The sequence below is a fragment of the Mastigoproctus giganteus genome, chromosome 7, assembly GCF_048544385.1.
Source record: "Mastigoproctus giganteus isolate SK-2022 chromosome 7, ASM4854438v1, whole genome shotgun sequence".
Taxonomy (NCBI): Eukaryota; Metazoa; Arthropoda; class Arachnida; order Uropygi; family Thelyphonidae; genus Mastigoproctus; species Mastigoproctus giganteus.
This window is the reverse complement of record NC_143581.1, coordinates 61,371,578-61,384,386: the sequence shown is the minus strand read 5'-3', so window position 1 is coordinate 61,384,386 and position 12,809 is coordinate 61,371,578. Positions and strand designations below refer to the sequence as shown.

Below are 12,809 nucleotides of genomic sequence, written 5' to 3'. Positions count from 1 at the left end.
GAGAAATATGTTTCTGAAATTGAGAATGTTGTGGACGATTTTGAAACCAGATTCAGTGATTTTAAAACAATTGGAGACATTATTCAATATATTTCTCATCCATTTAATGTCGACTTAGATACGAAACAAATTGCAGAAAAAAAAATCGCTGCGATTTTTCACATGGAGAAAATATTACTTGAAAATAAAATTATTACATTGCGAAACGATATCTTCCTAAAAGCCAGATCATCAGAAAAAGAGTTTTGGAAATATGTTTGCTGTGAAAAGTACCCAAATTAAAAAAAATGCAGTGAACTTTTAAATTTAGTTCCACATATCTATGTGAATCGGCCTTTTTGTATTTGAAACAAATAAAGACAAAGAATCGATGTGCTCTTACGGACTTGCATACAGAAGATTCTTTACGGTTGACTTTATCACAGTATGTCCGCGATTTTGAAAGCTTGGCAGATGACATGAAAACACAAACTTCGCATAAATTTAAATTACGTATGAATTTAAAGTAAGAATTCTGAATTGTATTGAATTTTAAAATTTATAAACATTTTTCAATATGTATTGATAAACTTTTTTAACCTTGTGCAATGAAATTTTTGAGATGGTAGATCGCGACACATTTTGAACAAAAAAAAGTAGATCGCATTACAAATTAAGTTGGCCACCCCTGGCCTATAGGAATCCATATTTTTAAGTGCTTTAGAATACATACACAATGCACTGTTGTTTTCACCATGGTCATCTGTCTACATGCAAAAAAACAAATCCCAGTGGAACGAAATTTTATATTAGGGCGTTTTTAAAATATTTATTGAGCCATTCCAAATTTCGTCAAAATCCAGCAATTATCATTACTTTTTTTTCATCCTAATGTAATAGCTTAATTTACATGAAATTTTATATTTAGGCCTTTTAGAAACACAGTCGAAGCTCTATATAACAACCCCCCTCCCAAGGTAATGAGAAAAACGGTTGTTATATCGGAAGGGCGTTGTATCGATTGTTCATAAAATAGCAATAGGTTAATGAGAAACTGGCCAAGACCAACCACATTGAGCATTATAATGTGTAGGATGTTAAAAAGAGGGTCACTATAAAGAGCTTCAACCGTACTTGTACGGCCATCCCACATTTCATTAAAATCAGATCAATAGAAACATGACACATTTCTTTGTCCATCTGTCCGAATGTAATGTTGTTGTTATTATTTGGTTTTTAGGAGCATTAGCAACTAAGGCCATATTGCTCCGGGGATATGTGGTGGTCATTCCCTGACCTTTCCGCATCCTCCATATTTGGTGGTCACGGGCTCGAACCCCGGTCTAATCAAGAAGCGTGTGCTATGCACTGCAGCTCCTGCCCACCTGGCTACGGAGGCACCCCCGAATGTAATAACTTGCCTTCCACTGAATGGATTTTCATGAATTTTATATTTCACTCTGTTAGGATGATTTGTCAGCCCTTCCCAAATTTGGCATCTCTCATATTGTGGAATTAACTTCGCAACCATGATGGCATGTCTGCATTAACGGGGTACCTGCCTGCCCGCCCACCGATGAGTGAGCCAACAAGCTCTGAAACGCATCTGGGTGGTGGTGCCCTCTGAGAATAAATAACAGTCTCCTTTAATAGAGAACGTTATTTATTCGAAGCAGTGCAATACCTGGTATCTTGTTGTAAAGATAGCAGCAATATGAGATAAAATCGAACGTGCTGTTACACTACTTATGTAGTTAAATTTATGAAAAACTACATGTATTTATACTGATACTATATAGTTAATTTCACCCATAAGATATAATGCCTTGTGCATTCAGTCTTCAAAATATAGCAATTCAATAAGATCGAGTTTACTATTCGTTTATAATAGATTGCACTAACAGAAAAGCCCAATAAACTGGAAACTGCTAATTGTTTTTATTGTTTTATGGTTATGACCTCCAGAAATCTGACCGGACCACTTGTTATGGTCGGAGACAATCGTAGAGTAATCTCGGGTACTGCGGTCTCCTGTCCCGATTAAACGGCATGTTGTCCCAATTACATGAAGAAAACCCTGGCTATTTTCTTGATTAGGTTCTGTTCTTTAAGATTTGTCCCAAATAAACGGCTACCTCGATTAACCGGTGGCCCAAATAACCGCAATCCACTATATATGATTTTGGAATTAACTTCGCAACCATGATGTAACGTCTGCATTATCAGGGTTCCTGCCCGCCCACCGATGAGTGAGCCAATAAGCTCTGAAGCACATCTGGGTGGTGGTGCCCACTGAGAATAAATAACAGTAGTCTCCTCTACAGATGTCAGTGAACAGAAATATCAACTAGTTAGTATGTTCAATATTACAGTACGTATTAATTAAGCTATGCACGTAAGTGTAAATTTATTTTTATTTTGCTAACCTGTGGAAAATATTCTTCCAATTTTCACGTATCATTTAATTTTTTAATTGGTAAGGTAATAAAGTGTAAATTTGTGCTTAATATATATCTTTACTTTTATAGCCTGTGGATAACAGTCCTCCTATTTTCGCTTATTAGAATCGCTGTTTAATAGAATTAAAATTCAATTCAAAAAACATGATCACAATGACCGGCGCTTACTACATATCGTATAGTGAACATCAAATCAAGTTACTATGGTGAGTCCATTGTAACTTGATTTGATTGTTCAGGTAATCAATTGCAAAATGGGGGTCCACTGTACTTTTTAACTATTTATGTGAACTTCCCATAACTGGGGCAGCTGCTAAATTGGGCCAAAATGCACTATCCCAATGTGTCCCAAATAACTCAAATCCACTGTATCTTTATTTGGGATTACTGCACCTCCTGATTTCATTGGCTCAAGTACATCACAAATAATGCTTCCTGTACATTAAAAAACTGGGTTTTCTTTTTTGCTTTCAGTATTACTTTTCTTCTAAACAGCTAACCCTGCACAAATCTAAAATCTGCCCTAACATGGAATATTGTTCCCACACCTGGTATGGTCCCCTATGAACCACTCTCAAGCTTCTTGACTATTCCAAAGAGGAGAATCGGGTTAATTAATGACTTCTCTTACAAAGTCTCTCCACTCGCTGTCTCATTCCATTCTTTGAAATAACCTTCATTCATATGTACAAAAAGTGTAAAGTGTATTTAGTGTCTAATGGCACCAGGGGTTTCCCCCATCTCCGCGTTGCTTTCATTGTGGGTGTACCAGTTCACTGGGAAGGCCAGAGATTTAAAAGTGAATGGATATTGTACATGTGTAGTGTTGTGTTCTGTTGTTCATCTGGCCGTTTAGCCGCTGGGCCCCTACTGAGGCCCAACGTTGCCCACACTTAGCCCCGTGGAGGCAGACCAGGTACACCAGTATTTTTAGATAAGTACTCTGGCAGGTCCTGCCACCTGATTTCCTGAGATTTCAGTGGCTAGGACCTAAAAAAAAAAAAAAAAAAAAAAAAAAAAAAGGGGGGGGGGGGGAGGAGATAAAACGCTTGAATTTAATTGGGCCGAAAGAGGTTGCAAGTGTGTCGAGTTTGGCATTTAATTTTTTACGTTGTGTGGGGCATTCGCTTTTCGCTGGCGATATAGGTAGAGTAGGGGGAGAGACGGAAGACTGGGGGGAAAAGACAGAAGTATGGGGTCAATAGGGAAGGTGACCCCAGGTATATCAGTGGGGCATGCCCTTGCCCCACCAGAGGGAAATGAGGGGGTGGTGGGGTGGGGAGGGGGCAGAAAGTCCTTCCCCTCACCCCACCAGGGATAAGGAGAGAAAGTGGGCTGGGCTGGGCAAGGGAGCCCTGCCCAGTTCGCCATAGCGGCAATTTGCAGTGCCCTCCAGCAAGTGCAGTCTGATGATGACTCGTTGGTGGGGTTTGGTCCTTTTCTAGGTGTGCGGTTTCATCCTGGGAGCAACGACATCCTGGCTGGAGCCACTCCCATTGGTTCCTAGGTCGATGCTGTTTCATTTATTCTGCTGCATATTACGCCGTTTGTCCTTAGTATTTTACTATCCTTTCCTCTGTGGTGATGTTTTATCAGTTTGCCTTTATTTATTATTTGTGGTCATCTATTCGTTGTGGATGGCTATTTCTGTTCGTCGTTTATTGAAGACGTCAAGTGCAAATCGGCTGAGGGCTTTGTATTCATCTTCTGAATCCAGTAGATGGTACTCTTGATTTTTCGGCAAGTATTGAATCTCAGTTATAAGTCTACTTCTGTGTTCTTCGTAGCATTCACAGTGGCGCATAATATGCTGCCAGGTTTCAGGTTCTCCACAGGTGCATGTGGACTCTTCTATTATTCTGAGTGCGTTCAGTTTTGCCTTAAATGGGCCGTGGCCCGTCAGGAGGAAGGTTGTATTTAGCCCAGGATAGAACCACGAGGGGGCTTTTGGATACATTTTTGCGACTATCGGTATGAAGCTTCTTTTAACTGTTTACTGTACATATGTTCATTCATATGTACAGTAAACCCCCCGCTATTCACGGTATCTGTATTAGCAGTTGCTGATTTAATATAAAATGAAACCTAAAAAAATGTGAATTTTAAAGTGCCGTGAACATCTTCCGCCATAAAAAAACATGGGCGTGGCTAAAATTATCTTTCCCGGTCAAAACAGCATTCAGTGGTTGGGGGGAGAGGGGTGACAAAATTGCGAGCGTGGATGTTTCTCACTAATCCTTGTTCAGTATGTGTTATGTGCTTGTCGTGGAAGGTTTCGTTGTTTGCTTTTAATTTATATGCTTATAAATTGAATAAAATTTATCTTTTTGTAAACTGATATGCTTACAAAAGTGATAAATCTACAGTTTTCAGTGTAAAACAGACTTTTTCGAGTGTGTTAATGGAAGAAAGTGACTTTATTGTGGACAAATTCTTTCTAACCCGTACAAAAATATGACTACGAATAACAAGGGAAATGTGAAAAGATCAAAGAAGGTGATGACATTAGCAAATAAAATTGAGTCATTAGACAAAATTTTCTAATGGTGAAAGTGTCTCCTCAGTGGCAAAACATTATAAAATCAATGAGTCAACAGTACGATCGATCAAGAAATCGGAAGGAAAAATCCGCCGTAGTGTCCGTGAAAACGTGCTAATTGCTTCAAAAATTTGCTCTGTAACTCGTGATGTTAAATTAGAAAAAATGGAAAAGGCTTTAAATCTGTGGATAGAAGACCAAACTCAAAATAAAATTCCATTAAGTTCACTCATCATTCATGAAAAGGCAAAACTCCTTTATCAACACTTTAGCGAAATTGGTGATAGTACTGATTTGGTTTTTTTTTTTTTTTTTTTTTTTTTTTAGGAGCATTAGCAACTAAGGCCATATTGCTCCAGGGATATACGGTGGTCATTCCCTGACCTTTCCACATCCTCCGTATTGGGTGGTGATGGGCTCGAACCCCGGTCTAATCAAGAAGCGTGTGCTATGCACTGCTGCTCCTGCCCACCTGGCTATGGAGGCGCCTGATAGCACTGGCGGGATAAGTTTTTTAGCTAGCAAAGGCACTGGTTTGAAATTTCTAATAAATATTACATTTAATATTAAATTGTTTCTTATTTTCATTTCGATGCCATATGCTTGCATTTCACTACGTATATAGTCGGAGAGGGCACTGACCAAGTACTGGCCACACGCATAGTTTTTGTGCTCCGTTATTTGTTGTGCCGTTTATTGGTTTCAAGTGTCACATTTTGATTTATTTTGTGTCCATCAAGTTCCTCTTCTCAAGATGTGTCCATGGACATCAACTTTGTGAAGATCGGCCAAAGTAATCGGAAGTTATGGTAATTTTCATTAGCGTTGATCTCGCCAGGTGACGTGATTTTGCATTGTATATCGTTATATTGTTCAATTTTGTTAAAGCGAATAGTACCACAAATATTGCCTAAATATTGATGACAGCAATTATCGGGAACAGTAATTGAACAATTCCACAGCCACATATAACTTTCATGATGAATTTTGGATATTTTGCTAGCTTTTCTTGTTTGACTTTAGTATGCTGCTTAATAAACAAACGCCTTTGTTCTCAGTGTACACCACGCAGTCAAGCCCTGATTGAGTGACCGTCAACGTACATTGGTAGCTACATACCTCAAGATATATCCAGAATATTTATTGGTACTAAATTTATTTGATTCAAAATATGATAAATAGAAGTTACTAATTTCATTACATTTAAGATATTGAGAACATATATATATAATAATATGCGCAGTGCTCCCAATGGCTCCCCAGGATGAACACTAAACCAAGCTCATCATCCAGTATTCTTGATATCTAGGAGTTAAGACTTCCCCTCCCACCCACTCGTAAAACTCCGAGACTCTGAACTAAACACTGCACCCCAGCAGCAAAGCAACTCAGCAACTGCCCTTCAGAACCTTTCATCCCGCAGATTTTCATCCTGCTGCAAAAAATTATCTTGGAACCATTATCCAATTCTAGGAACACCAACATGCAGGAAGCGACTGATGAGATGAGGACTGTACCAGCCTCGAAAAAGAAGTGGAAGAAGCTGGACATGCCCAAACCTGACAGAGAAACGCAAAGCCAGAGTGCTCAGCTAAAGGACACCCGGGAGGATTCCCTCCCACAAATTGATTTGACTGTGGAGAAAAAACAACCAGAGGCCTCTGCCCCCTTGGACCCCTCCTGGCCAGAGGGCACATTGTTGGAAAACACTCAAATCCTGCGTACCGCCCTTGAGGATCTGATGAAAGACTCTAACAACCGGATAACCACTGGTGTTAGGGGACAGACTGTTTCCCTCTGATCAAAGTTGGAGACAATTCTCTACCAGACAAACCTAAAATATGAAACAACTGCTGTGAAACTGGAGGCATACCTAGACGGTGGGGCAAACAAAATGCGACAGCGTGCCCCATCTTATGCACAAGCGCTGAGGACATCAGCCGGTGAATCAACAATAAAAAGCAGTGTACCTGCTACAACGAAAAAGACCTTGCCAAAACAACCACACTTGGTGGTACTGCGACCAACAACCATCAAATCAAACAAGTGAACAATTAAAGATGCAAATCATGACCAGCCTAAAAGAGGAATTCAAGACAACCAGAATAAAGTCGGTCAGGAAAACTAGAAATGTCGGAGTACTAATAGAGACAGAAACAAGGGAGGAAGCACAAAAAATTATCACTGATACCAAAATCACTGAGCTGGGGCTCACAGCGACTACCCCTAAAAGAAAAGGGCCCTCAATAGTTATATATGACCTGGATAAAGACCTGACACCGGACCAACTGACAGAGGAAATCTATCAAAGAAACCTGATGTCCGCTCTCCCAGAACACAGAAGGGACAAACTGCTGACACCAAAATATTCAACCAAGTCCAAGGATGGCACTCAACGAAACTGGATAATTGAACCTTGTGCCTGCAGCATGGAAAGTATTAAATACCCAGAACAGAGTCTATGTAAATTGGGGCAGCCACCGTTTCCGTGAACATGTGGCTGTACCCAAATGCTTCAGGTGCTGTAAATATGGGCATACAACGCACACCTGCACCCAGACTGACCCCACATGCAGCCACTGCTCGTCAAAAGGCCATACTTACAGGGATCGCCCAAACAAGAATACTGACCCAATCTGCACCAACTGCAAGAGTCTGAAGCTGGACTGCACCCACTCAATCAGGGATAACAAGTGCCCCACCTACCTGAAGATTAAGAGCTTGTTCCAATCCAGGCTGGATTATGGGGACACGCCTTAGAAGATACAATACTACAGAGGTAAAATTTCTGCAGATCAACGCACAGAGGGCCAGAGCAGTAGTGGATCAGATCCGTATCAAGGCTGAAGAGGAGAATGTAGACATCATGATAATACAAGAGCCATACTCACACATGAAGATAGTCAGGGGATACCCCCTGACCTACAAGATAGTACAATTCGAGGACGACACCCCTTGGGCCGCAGTTGCAGTCAGAAATCCGGATATTATGGTGACCAAAATCACACAGCTTTGCGCAGCCTGGGCTGCACGTGCCCACCTCACAACTCTGGGGGCACTTTATGTTATTGCCCTCTACTGTCGCCTGGGCAAAGACATAACCTTCGCCACAAGATACCTCCAACTGGCTGCTGACACCCTTCCCAATGCTAAAATTATAGTAGGTGCAGAGGTGAACTGCCGGTCACCAATGTGGCATACACAATGGTGACCGGCCAGACAGACATGGCACCAGAAATGGAACTATACTGGAAGAGTTCCTTGCAAATTCAACGTTGACAGTGTTAAACCAACCAAACAATCTGCCCACATTTAGTAATACACTGTGGGAAGCCACCATAGATGTCTCCTTGGCTTCCAGGAATATCATGTGGCGCCTCAGTAGCCAGGGGGGAAGGAGCAGCAGTGCGTAGCACACACTTCTTGATTAGACCGGGGTTCGAGCCCGTCACCACCAAATACAGAGGATGCGGAAAGGTCAGGGAATGACCACTGCATATCCTGGAGCAATATAGCTTTAGTTGCTAATGCTCCTAAAAACCAAATAACAAAAAACAACAACAGGAACATTGCTAATAATACTACCGACTGGTCTGTCCAAGAGGCCTGGACAACGTCCGATCATCGAGCCATTACATTCCAACTCAACAGATCAATGACTAGGGTGCCGGCAGCTAGACAAAACCACTCACAGATACTCCATATCCAAAGCAAACTGGGAACTCTTCCAAAGTACCTTAAAAACCAACATACAACAGAGACAGAGTGCGCTTGAGCGCCCTGAAGACCCAGATCACCTCCAAAGCAAGATAACAGAGATCTAGATCGTATGTATAGCTTGGCTTAATTTTCAGCACTCACCTCAGGTGAGTGCTGAAAATTAAGCTAAGCTATACATACGATCTAGTTATTACATTACAGCACATAAGAACTCCTTAAAATATCAAGATAACAGAGATCATAACACACACACAAGCAACATCGCTATTAAAGAAAAAATGGCCCTGGTGGAACCTAGAACTGCAACGACTCCGGAAAGAAACACAAACCAGAAGAAAGGCCTTTCAGCGGGCCAGGCGCTCCTGGCCGACGGCAGAGGTCAAAGTACTCCGACAACGCTACAAAGAAGCAAGGAACACTTACATAGCCCAAATCAGAAGCTGTAAACAGCAATCTTGGGAGCGCATGGTCTCCACTATGGGAAACGAAAACCCCTGGGGAATTGTCTAAACTGACCATGAATAAACTCCCCCAAGAGGAAGTTATTGCCGCCACCATATTGACCCAAAGAGGCATGTCCACAACCTGGAAGCAGACCATTTCCAATATCCTGGACAGTCTTCCACCTGGCTATACAACCAGAGACAACAGAGCAGATCCAACTCTGCTTAGAAAATGAAAGCTATCAAACAGCAATGACAGAACTTCACTTCACCGTGGAGGAGCTCAACAGTGCTGCCACCCTCACTGGGGGAAATAAATGCCCTGGACCGGACCTTTTGGAGCCCGAAATCATCAAAAAGACAGAGTGTTCCCCGAACCTGTTGCTCAACCTCTGTCTTCACTGTGGCACTTCCGACCTCGTGGAAGAAAGCAAATGTCAAACTAATCCTGAAAACTCTGACCAAACCACCACGCCTCCCAGAATCGTACAGACCGATCGCACTTCTCACAGTTGCAAGTAAACTACTCGAAAGCCTTCTCTATGGACGAATACAGCAATATTATGACAGGGCTGGCCTGGCCTCACCCAACCAATTTGGCTTCAGGCGGGGTCGCTCAGCCGTGGACGCCTTAATACACCTACAAGAACAGGTAAAAAGATGCACCAAGAAGTATTTCCTCGTGATTGCCATGGACTTTGCTGGGGCATTCGACACACTTTGGTGGCCAAGCCTCTTGGAAAGCTTCGGGTTGCTGGGATCCCAGGCAACCTCTACAGCGTCATCAGGAGCTACCTCACAAACAGATCTATCAGGATTGTTGCTCCCTGTGGGACCCTCTCCAAGAATACATTTTGCGGCTGTCCAAAGGGTTCGGTCTTTGGACCACTACTGTGGAACATAATAGTGGACTCCTTCCTAGCTATAGAAATTGACGAGGTAAAATCGCAGGCCTCTGCTGACAACCTCTTACTAACAGTGACAGTGGACTCAAAGGCACAACTGGAGACACCGGCAAACCGGACTCTGTCCACCCTTTAGGAATGGGCAAAGAAAAATCAACTTAGAATATCCCCTGCAAAGACAAACTCCATTCTGCTCAAGGGGTGCCTCAACCTCAGGCGGCCTCCACAAATAAAGATTGACCAGAAAACAATTAAATTCTCAAAGCAGCTAAAGTCATCATCATCACCATCATCATCAGCCATTTTCAATCCACTGCAGGATGAAAGCCTCTCCAGCAACTTTCCAGTTCCTTCTGTTTTGAGCACTGGCCATCCATTTACTAACCAAAAACTCATGAATTTCATCTATCCATCTCCGCCTTTGTCTTCCAGGTTTTCGTCTAGCTCCTCTTGGGTACCATTCTGTTATTTTCTTAGTCCATCTGTCATCATGTCTTCAAGCTATGTCTCCTGCCCAAGACCATTTTAGTTTTTTAGTTTTGATAAGAGTCCTTTACTTGAGTTTGCTGCCAAATCCATGTGTTTCTCTTCTTATCTAACAGTCTGATTCCCAATATAATTCGTTCCATTCTTCCCTGGGTAGTTCTCAGCTGCTCTTCCATTCTTTTGGTGAGTGCCCAAGTTTCACTTCAATAAGTCATGGTGGGGAGTATACATTGATTCATTACTTTACGTTTCAGACAAACTGGGATATTGCTCTTCAGTATGTGACTATATTTCCTGAATGCTATCCATCCAAAATTTATTCTTCTCTTGACTTCCAGCCATTTATCATTATTACAGCTAATAACTTGTCCCATGTTAAGTATATGACTCCACCTTTTCAATTACTGCTCCTTCAATCATTATTTCCCTTTCCGTGGCATACTTGTTCATCATTACTTTTGTTTTAGCCATATTCATCTTTAGTCCAAAATCCTTACTAACTGTGCATAACTGATTAAGATTTTCCTCTAATTCTTTGGGATTGTGGCTTATGACCACAATATCATCTGCAAATCGTAAATGGTTTAGGTACTCTCCGTTCACATTGACTCCTTTCTGCGACCAGTCTAATCTTCTGAAAGCTTCCTCAAGGGCAGCAGTAAACAGCTTCGGAGATATTGTGTCTCCTTGTCGAACTCCTTTCTCGATTTTAAATTTCCTACTGTCTTTGTCTAGTCTAATAAAGGAGGTAGCACTCTCATATATTTTCTTCAAAATCATAATATATGGGGTATCTATGCCTTGTCTTTCCAGTGCTCGAAACATTGCCTTATGCTGTATGGAGTCAAATGCCTTTTCATAATCCACAAATGCCAGGCATAATGGTGTTTTATATTCATTTGCTTTCTCCATTAGCTGTGATATTACGTGAAGGTGATCCATAGTTGAAAATTCTGTTCTAAAGCCAGCTTGCTCTTTCGGTTGATTCTCATCAAGTATTCTTTCTAATCTGTTAGTAATGACCCTTGTGAACAACTTGTACATGTGGGATAACAAGCTAACTGGTCTATAATTTCCAATTTCTGATTTATCTCCTTTCTTATGCAGCAAAACTATGATTGCATTATTCCACTGCTTAGGCGTCACACCTTTTCTAATGCACTTTGTGAAGAGCCTTGCCAGTTTTTGTGTTATGTCTCTTCCTGCCAATTTTAACAACTCTACAGTAACTTCATCTTCCCCCGGGGGTTTCTGATTCTTCATTTTCTTCAATACATGTTCTACCTCATCAGGAAGAATATCGGGTATGTCGTATGTGTTGCTACTTTGCAATCAATCTTCCCCACTGCTGGTATCATTCCCTCGCTCCTTGTATAATTCTCTATAGTAGTCTTCTGCTATTTGAATTATGCCTTCTCTGCTGTTTATAAGTACACCATCGCTATTCTTCAGTTTCAGTATCATTTGTCTTTCTGTATTACTGCTCATGGCTGCTGATTTAAATCCTTTGTTTTCCCTTAATGCTTTTTCTACTTTTCTTGTGTTAAATCTTCTTATGTCCTCTCTGAGCCTCTTTCTAATGGCTTTGCATAACTCAGTATACTCAATTTTCTCCCTGTCAGTGTTTTTCTTGCTCTTCATTTGTCATCTTCGGTTCATCATGACAAGTGTTTCTTGACTAATTTTTTCTTTTTTGGATTTCTGTTTCCCTATAGGTTTCTTGGGCTTTATCACTTTCAGAAAGTTCTAATATTCTTCGTCAATATCTTGGTCCTGAGCAGTCTGCAGAAGCTCAAACTTGTTCTTAAGTTCCAGTACATACTGCTTTTTCTCCTCCTCTGTTATCTCAAAGACCTTTGTATTATTTACTCGAGTCAGTTTTTTCCTTTCCTTTCCTACATCTATATCAAGTGTACATCTTACCATTCTGTGATCACTTCCAACATTTACCTTATTCAGGACGGTAACATCATTCACAATATATCTTCTGTTAGTGAGGATGAAGTCGATTTCATTAGTTGTTAATTCATTTGGACTCTTCCATGTCCACTTTCTGTTCACCCTTTTCTTGAAAAAAGTGTTCATTACTGACAGTCCTTGAGATTCTGCAAATTCCACAAGTCTTTCACCTCTTATTTCTTTCACCAATTCCAAAATTTCCTATAGTTCCTCTTTCTGCACTGTTTTGCCTTTTTCCAACCTTAGCATTGAAGTACCCCATAATAATAGTGTAGTGTGTTTTCTGCTCATCTAGAAGACTCTCAATTTCGGTGTACAT

At 41.1% G+C, this 12,809-nt stretch overlaps 1 protein-coding gene across 1 annotated transcript in view; it reads right to left on the bottom strand.

The window, feature by feature from the left end:
• Nucleotides 1–12,809, bottom strand: part of LOC150082952 (uncharacterized) — a 294,273-nt gene that overhangs the window by 263,739 nt on the left and 17,725 nt on the right. The gene's annotated exons all lie outside the window — the stretch shown is intronic.